Source organism: Phascolarctos cinereus, unplaced genomic scaffold (genome assembly GCF_003287225.1).
Source record: "Phascolarctos cinereus isolate Bilbo 61053 unplaced genomic scaffold, phaCin_HiC Scaffold_4;HRSCAF=312, whole genome shotgun sequence".
NCBI lineage: Eukaryota > Metazoa > Chordata > Mammalia > Diprotodontia > Phascolarctidae > Phascolarctos > Phascolarctos cinereus.
The window spans coordinates 199046369-199055273 of record NW_027555847.1 but is presented as its reverse complement, the minus strand read 5'-3'; the positions used below and the strand labels follow the sequence as shown (position 1 = coordinate 199055273).

Sequence of the window (8905 nt, the reverse complement as noted above, 5' to 3'; positions counted from 1 at the left end):
TTACTCAAATATATGTGTGTGCGTGTGTGTGTGTATATATATATGTATATATATATATATATATACATACATATATATATACACACACACACACATATCTGTGTGTATATATATATACATACATACATATGTATATATGTGTGTATATGTATATATATATGTGTGTATATATGTATGTATGTGTGTGTGGATATAGATATAGATATAGATATATAGATGATATAGATACAGATATAGATACAGATATAGATACAGATATAGATACAGATATAGATATAGATATAGATATAGATATAGATATAGATATAGATATAGATATAGATATAGATATAGATATAGATATAGATATAGATATAGATATAGATATAGATATAGATATAGATATAGATAGCCTCCACATGCTTTTTTTTTCCAACATATAGCATGGGATCTTTCCCCTCAGAGCCAGTAGCAGTATGGCTGTTCCAAGATCATGGCAAAAATGAAGGCCAAGGATCTTTGTGGGGAGAAGAAGGAGGAGCTACTCAAACAGTTAGATGATTTAAGGGTGGAACTTTCCCAATTGAAAGTGGCCAAGGTCACTGGAGGAGCCATATTCAAGCTTTCTAAGACCCGAGTCATCCAAAAATCTATTGCTTGAGTTCTGACTGTCATCAACCAGACACAGAAAGAGAATCTCAGGAAATTCTATGAGGGCAAGAAATACAAGCCCCTGGACCTTTGACCCAAGAAGACCTGTGCAATGTGCCACAGGCACGAGGAAAACCTGAAGACCAAAAAACATCAGAGGGAGGAACACTTGTACCTCCTTTGGAAATTTGCTGTTAAGGCACAATTTGTTAAGGTACCCAATAAAAAGACAAATTGTCATAACCTGTGTAATACTGAAGAAGATTGACTTTTGGTCCCTTTTAAGAAAAAAAACATTTTGCATGGGAATGGAAGTTTATTAGTTGAATAGGTTGTAAACACAATAAAATAGGAGAATGTCAAAATGATGGGGTGGTCCCAAGCCAAGACCTTTGCCCCTTTCTCTGAAAAGAATTTGGCTCCCATTTGTCTAGGGGCCCCAGAAAACCCTTATACTTCTTTCAACTAGCCTTTCCTTATCTCTTGTTCTTATTCTGATCTTTTCCTATCTCTCTATGAAGCCTGTCCTTGAAATCCTAAGGAAGAAGCCTAGTCTTTCATCCCACCTTTGAGCTTATCAACCTCTTCCTTCCAGTTCCTTTTATCCTGATAAAAGCCTAGTCCTTCATTGTCTATTACTAGGTGACCCTATCCAGACACTCCCATTCTCCCTAAACTCCTCCCCCAGTCACCCAGCTCTCTTCCCAGTCTCTCCTCTGGTCACTCAAAATTACTTGAGTGTATATAAGATCCACCCTAGCTCCCATTTAAACACTGAGAAGTTCTCATGCCTGTTCATCTTTATGGGCATCACTCATGTTCAGATTCCTTAAGAGTCTGGCATGTATGGTTTATCTCTAATAAACTTTGTATCTGGCTGAAAGAAGATTTGGATTGAATTTATTCAGACAGGGTCTGTGTTTCATAATCTCAGGGTCCCAGCACCTCTAAACCTCTAGACCTTATCGTATGTTTCTCTGTACTGGAAATAACTACCAAATCACAAATTCTTCTCCAGCCATGACTGGAAGGTATGTAAGACTCCCACTTTCCCCAATTCCTTCTGTTTTGGGGGCCTGACCTGTCAAGTCTCACTAGGTCTCAAATTCAGCCTGTTGCTCTCAGGCTCTGGGTCCAGAGGTTCTGTTTGAGCACATGGACCTAGACACATCTTCCTTAGCATAGAGGATGGACTCCCTATCATAGGTCCAATCCTCTCCTCTTAGCGCTAGGGAATTGGGAAACTGTTGGACATTTTTTTTCTTTTTTTCCTTTCCCCTAAGCCTGCAATGGGTCAATCCTCTTCAATTCCCAAGAATTTGTCTTTGGGATGTCTTTTACCAAATTTGAAAAATTTTAGCTTCTCTAAAGGACTTAAAAGAAAAAAAAACTTGTGTTTTTGCAACACCATTTGGCCTCAGTATCACCTGGAAAATTATGAGGCATGGCCCCTTTTTGGGACATTATGGCAAAAATCCTTCTCAGAGTTAGAAAGATATTGTTTCAGAGAAAGAAAATGGGTGGAGATTTCTTACTTAATGACTTTTTTTGAGCTTTCTAGAGACTCCATTCTCAGAAAAGATTGTAAGATGTTCATAGTTAGAGCCATATCACTAATGGGGAATGAGGATCAAATGGACTTTTTGGATGATCCTCTTATGGCTCCTAAGGTTATGGCAACCACCTCTTCCCAGCCTCTGTCAGCACCACTGCTCTGGCACCTATCTCCACCCCATTCTCTTCTTGCCTCTCTGGCTGTTCTCTATTCTCCCTTCACTCCTCCTGCAGCTCCCCATTCTACCCTGGCCCCCTTGTTTCCTATGCCCCCTCCTCCTTGCCCAACTCTTCTTTCTCTTGGTTTCCCTTCCCTTTTCCTCTGGCTCAACCTTCTTCGCGTCCTGTGTCTTTCACCTTCCATGTCTCTTATCCTGCATTTCCTTCCCATACCCTTGCTCAAGCTCTGGACAAGGGTGTCAACTTGGTGCTTCCTCCCCAGAACTCTACTTCCAAGGAGACCCCTACTCAAGCTTAGGACAAGGGTCTCACCTTGGCATCTCCTTCCCTGACTCCTCCCCCTCTTCCAGTGCCAGCTAATCTTTCCCCTTGACAGTCAGATTCCTTGGCCTTGCCAGTTCAGCCATCACTCCCTAGTCCCTTGCTCATGAGAAGTGTGATTTCCTATCTCCCTCCCCTGCAAGCCCCTGCTCCCACAGCACCTTCAGGGCTTTTTCCTTTAAGGGAAGTACCTGCCTCTCCTAATGAGACACTTAGGGTGCATGTTCCATTCTCCATTTCAGCTCTCAACCACATTAAGGACAGGCTGGGTCAACATTCTGAAGATCCCACTAAATTTACTGAGGGCTTCAGGGATGTGTCCCTACAATTCGAACTTTCTTGGAGTGATTTGCATGTCCTCTTCTACACCTGTTGTACCGCTGAGAAGAAGAAGAGATTCTGGGAACAAGATTCTGGGAGCCCAAAAATTTGGGGATCATTTTACTAGCAACAAAACCACAAAATACCCCACAGGAATAGTTCCCGTTCCTCCTGTTTATCCAGGATGGGATTATCAGAAGAATGAGGATAGGGGAAAGAGGGATCACATGATAAGTTGCCTGTTAGAAGATCTGAAAATAGAATTTTGAAAACAAGTAAACTTTCAGGTTAAGAGAATTACTCAGGGAGAAAAGGAAACCCCTGCCTTTTTCCAAGATAGGCTAGTAGAAACCATTAAAAACTATACAAATTTAGATTCTGACTTTGCCGAAGGGGCAGCAATCCTTAGCATGTATTTCTTTAACCAATCTGCCCCAGGTATTAAGAGAAAACTATAGAAATTGGCAATGGGACCCTAAACACCTCAGGCCCAGTTACTGGAGATGCCCTTTGGAGTTTTTAACAACAGAGACCTAGTTGTGGCAGAGGAGAAAGAACACAGGAAGAAGCTAGAGACAAAGAACATGCTTGATTTCTGGCTGTTGCCATGGTCAGGAAAAGACCCAAGGGTGTTCCTGGCAACTTGGGCAGTGGGAAAACCTACTTTCAATGCCATCAGAAGGGTTACTGGTCTAAGAAGTGCCCCTCCAGGGCACCCTCTTGGAGGAAGCCCAGTGACTGAGGCAAGGGAGGCCACAGGGAGGTTCACTGGTCCAAGGAGTGCCCTTCCAACGTGCCCCCTTGGAGGAAACCCCCAGGACAGACACCTCCAGTAACTTGCCCAAGATATGACCAGGAAGGACATTGGAAGAAGGATTGTCCCTGAGGTGGTATCCCCCCACTACCCTGTCCTCCAGTTTTCTCAACACTGGGGAGGACAGGAGAGCCTGGGTCTTGGCAACACTCGCACTTTCTCCATCTCTCTTTCCAAGCCCTGGGCAGAAATCAAGGCTGAAGGTAAGTTTGCCTACTTTATCATGGCTATGTTCTTTGCTTTAATGAATTACACTGGCCCAATTCACCCCTTGACCCATCTAGTCATGGGTATTGAAAGGAAAACTAAGAGATATCTCCAGACATACCCCTTCTCCTGCTTATTTGAGAATCTGTTGTTTAAAAACTTCTCCCTTATGCTCTTGCCCTGCCCGCTGTTGGGAAGGGACCTGATGGTGAAGTTGGGGAGCCAATTTTCTCTTGTTAAGCCTCCCATCTCCCTTTTCCCTCTGTGTGCCAGATCTCCCCATATTACCCTGGAAGTATAGGAGATAGCTTGGGATCAGTGAACTCCTGGGAGAGCTACTCTTGCCACTCCAGCTGTTGTTCATCTCCAAGACCCTAAAGTATTTTCCCATCTTTGTATTTGTAGCCCCACCCAAGAGGCTTCCTTGGCTGCTGCCTCAGGAGTGCTTAATTTCCTGAGAACTGGAGGCTATAAGGTCTCTTTGAACAAAGTCCAGATAGCATGCCGGTCTGTAAAGATTCTGGGCCATGAACTCCCTGTTCCAGACACGAAGAAACAACTTTGAACTTTGCTAGGCATGGCTAGATTTTGTAGACTCTGAATCCCTAATAATAGTTTTATTGTTAAGCCCTTTTATGATGCTCTTCTGGGCCCTGACAAGGCTAAAACTATTGTGATTTTAAAATCTAAATCAAACACTATGCCCCTAACCCAGTCCTTAGGACCTGACCTTAGTCAAGTTGCTCATTTTTCAAAACAATTAGACTGTTGCTGCTGGATGGCCAGCATTCCTCCTGGCAGTGGCTGCTAACAGTCATTCTAATTGAGGAAGCCTCTAAACTTACACTTGACCTCTGAAAATGGGAAGATAACTCCCTAGGTTAAACTGGGAAACTCATAAGACCACCCAGAGCCACCAGGCAACTCTCATCTCCTACCATATAACGTGTTTGCAAAAGTTCCCCTCCCCAATATGACTTTGTCAGAAGTTTATGGCACCTCATTTATGCTTGCCACTCTTCTATATCAACCCCTTGCTTCTCCACAGGGGAATATTCCCTTACGTGGGAGACAAGCTCCAAGACCACTAGACATGTTAACACTCCTATGGAGGGAGGGCTTGTAAAAGTTTCTGCTGATCTTTTGAACTGTACTACCTGTGCAGATACCACTAGTGAGAAAAATTTGGGGGAAGAGGTGAAATGAAGTGCCAACAAATGGCAAGACCACAAAACTACTGTCTTGTCACCCAATGTTTGACACTGTACAAGGACTTTGGGTGTGCACTCTCAGATTGTTAGCACTCCCCTTCTCCATTTTCAATGCCACACAGCCCACAGTCTCTAATTTAAGGGCAAAAGATGGATTTTGGGGAAATGTCCTCTGGTCTCTTAAAAAGAGAGCAGAGTATCTCATGCCCTGGTATGCTCACCTACAGCATGAACATATTTGCTCTAACCTTAGAGAAACTATTCACCAGTTGGCAAATGAGACAGCTTATGATCTCTGGGAAATCCAACAATCTTTGGATTTCTTAGCAAAAGTGGTTCTAGATAATAGAATACCCCTAGATTACTTGCTTGCCTCCAGTGGGGGTGTATGTGCTTTAGCAAACATATCTTGTTGCATGTATATCAACAACTCTGGGCAGGTAGAGCTCTGCATTGAATGTATTTTGGAAAAGGATAGTTGGATGCTAGAAATTCACAATAATCTCAGTGCTCCAGTCATCTTTTTCATGGGAGTCCTGGCTTCTTTCTATGCTGGACCCTATAATTATTCTCCTACTGATTATATTTCTCTTCTTTGTTTGGTCCATGTTTACTAGATATTCTTGCCAGGTTCCTTTCTTCTAGGGTCAGAGCCATCAGCTTCCAGATGACTGCTCAGGCTGTATACCCAACCACTGACCAAGTCTGAGGTCTGTAGCCCACTAAATCTGGCATCAGCTAGGTTCTGAAGTCTGACCCTTTGGAACAGGACCCAGCTAGGCAGGGACAGCTCTACACCCCTTGCCAGCAGGGAGAAGTTTCAGAAGCTGAGGTTTTTGCCACTTACCCCAAAAGAATTTGGCTCCCATTTGTCTAGGGGCCCCCGAAAACCCTTATACTTCATTCAACTGGCCTTTCCTTATCTCTTATTCTTATTCTGATCTTTTCCTATCTCTCTATGAAGCCTATCCTTGAAATCCTAAGGAAGAAGCCTAGTCTTTCATCCCACTTTTGATCTTATCAACCTCTTCCTTCCAGTTCTTTGTTATCCTGATAAAAACCTAGTTCTCCCTAAACTCCTTCCCCAATCACACAGCTCCTCTTCCCAGACCCTCCTCTGGTCACCTAAAATTACTTGAGTGTACATAAGATCCACACTAGCCCTCATTTAAACACTGAGATGTTCTCATGCAGCTCATCTTTATGGGCATCACTCATGTTCAGATTCCTTAAGCGTCTGGCCTGTATGATTTATCTCTAATAAACTTTGTCTCTGGCTGAAAGAAGATTTGGGTTGAATTCATTCAGACAGGGTCTGCATGTCTTGATCTCAGGGTCCCAGCACCTCTAAACTTCTAAACCTTATGTTTCCCTGAGGGGGAATTGAGGGGCTGATCAGAGGGGCATTGCAGGGATCTCTCTTCTGGTGCTGAGGCGGGAATCTCTTGCTTTGCCCGTGCTTGGATCTGGGTCACAGTTCTGGATGGTGAGGAGGAGCACTGGCATGGTGGAGCTTGTAGTGGCTGTGGACAGAAAACCTTCCTCATAACTCCAGGGCAGAAACGAGTGCTTGTGGTCACTAATAGATCACAGAACAGGCCAGGAAAGGAGTAAACACCTTGCCCCTTATTGTGCTACCTTGCAAGAACTGAAAATTTTTGGGTCCATACAAGTATCTCTAAAAACAGCTAAATAAACCTGAAGCTTGGGACAGTACATTCTCCACATTTGAAGCAGACTTTTACCTTAACAAAGAGTTTAAAACTCAAATAATTGGCTGGGATCATGAGCAAGCAGTGCGAAAAGAGTCAGACTGTATTATCTCACTTTGGTGACAAAAGATCAAAATATACAACCAGAAGAAGACAACAAAGTCAAAGCTCCTACATCCAAAGCCTCCAAGAAAAATATGAATCAGTCCCAGGCCTTGGAAGAGCTCAAAAGGGATTTTGAGAAGCAAGTAAGAAAAGTAGAGGAAAAACTGGGAAGAGAAATGAGAGTGATGCAAGAAAATCACGAAAAACATGTCAGCAGCTTGCTAAAGGAGACCCCAAAAAATGCTGAAGAAAATAACACCTTAAAAAATAGCCTAACCCAAATGGCAAAAGAGGTCCAAAAATCCAATGAGGAGAAGAATGCCCTAAAAAGAAAAATTGGCTAAATGGAAAAGGAAGTCCAAAAGAAAATGCTTCCGTAAAAATTAGAATAGAGCAATCAGAAGCTAGTGACTTTATGAGAAACCAAGATACTGTAAAACAAATACAAAAGAATGAAAAAATAGAAGAGAATGTGAAATATCTCACTGGAAAAACAACTGACCTAGAAAATAGATCCAGGAGAGAGAATTTTTAAATTATTGGACTATCTGAAAGCCATGATCAAAAAAAGAGCCTAGACATCATCTTTCAAGAAATTATCAAGGAAAACTGCCCTGATATAGTAGAACCAGAGAAAAAGAAATTGAAAGAATCCACAGATCTCCTCCTGAAAGAGATCCCCAAAGGAAAACTCCTAGGAATGTAGCCAAATTCCAGAGTTCCCAGGTCAAGGAGAAAATATTACAAGCTGCCAGAAAGAAACAATTCAAATACTGTGGAAACACAATCAGGATAACACAAGATTTAGCAGTTTCTACATTAAAGGACCAGAAGGCATGGAATATAATGTTCTGGAGGGCAAAGGAGATAGGATTACAACCAAGAATCATCTACCCAGCAAAACTGAGTATAATCCTTCAGGGGAAAAAATGGTCATTCAGTGAAATAGAGGACTTTCAAGCATTCTTGAGGAAAAGAACAGAGCTGAATAGAAAATTTGACTTTGAAATACAAGACTCAAGTGGAACATGAAGAGGTAAACAGGAAAGAGAAATCATAAGAGACTTATGAAGGTTGAACTGTTTACATTCCTGTGTGGAAAGATGATCTTTATAACTCATGAGACCTTTGTCAGTATTAGGGTACGTTGAGGAAAAAAAAATTATATGTATGTATAGGTAGATAGATAGATAGATAGATAGATAGATAGATAGATAGATAGATAGATAGAGATAGAGGGCACAGGGTGAGTTGAAGATTAAGGGGTCATATCCAGAGAATAAAATTAAGGGATTAGAGAAGATTATATCTGGAGAAGAAGAAAGGGAGAGGTAGAATGGGGTAAATTATCTCGCAAAAAAAAAAACAGAAAAAATGCTCTTACAGAGGAGAGGAAATGGGGGAAAGTGAAAGGGAATGAGTGTATCTTATTCACATAGGATTTGACTTAAGGACGGAATAACATGCACATTCAATTGGGTAAGGAAATCTGTCTTACCCTATAGCAAAATAGGGGGAGAAGGGAACAAAAGAACAGGTGGATGATAGAGAGGAGGGCAGATTGGGAAAGGGGGTAATCAGAAGCAAATACTTCTGAAGAAGACAGGGTCAAAAGAAAGAACTAAATAAATGGGAGTGCAGGATAGGATTAAGGGAAATAGAGTTAGTTTTTCACAACATGTCTACTGTGGAAGTGTTTTGCATACTTGCACATGTATAACCTATATTGAGTTGTTTGCCTTTTAAATGAGGGTGGGTGGGGAGGGAGGAATGGAGAATATTTGAAACCTAAAGTTTTAAAAACATGTGTTTAAAAAAATGTTTTCACATGCTACTGGGAAATAAGAAAT

At 41.9% G+C, this 8905-nt stretch overlaps 1 pseudogene; it reads left to right on the top strand.

Moving 5' to 3' along the window:
• The first annotated feature begins 472 nt into the window (after window positions 1-472).
• LOC110198625 (large ribosomal subunit protein uL29 pseudogene) lies at window positions 473-898 on the top strand (annotated as a pseudogene).
• Window positions 899-8905: the final 8007 nt, after the last annotated feature.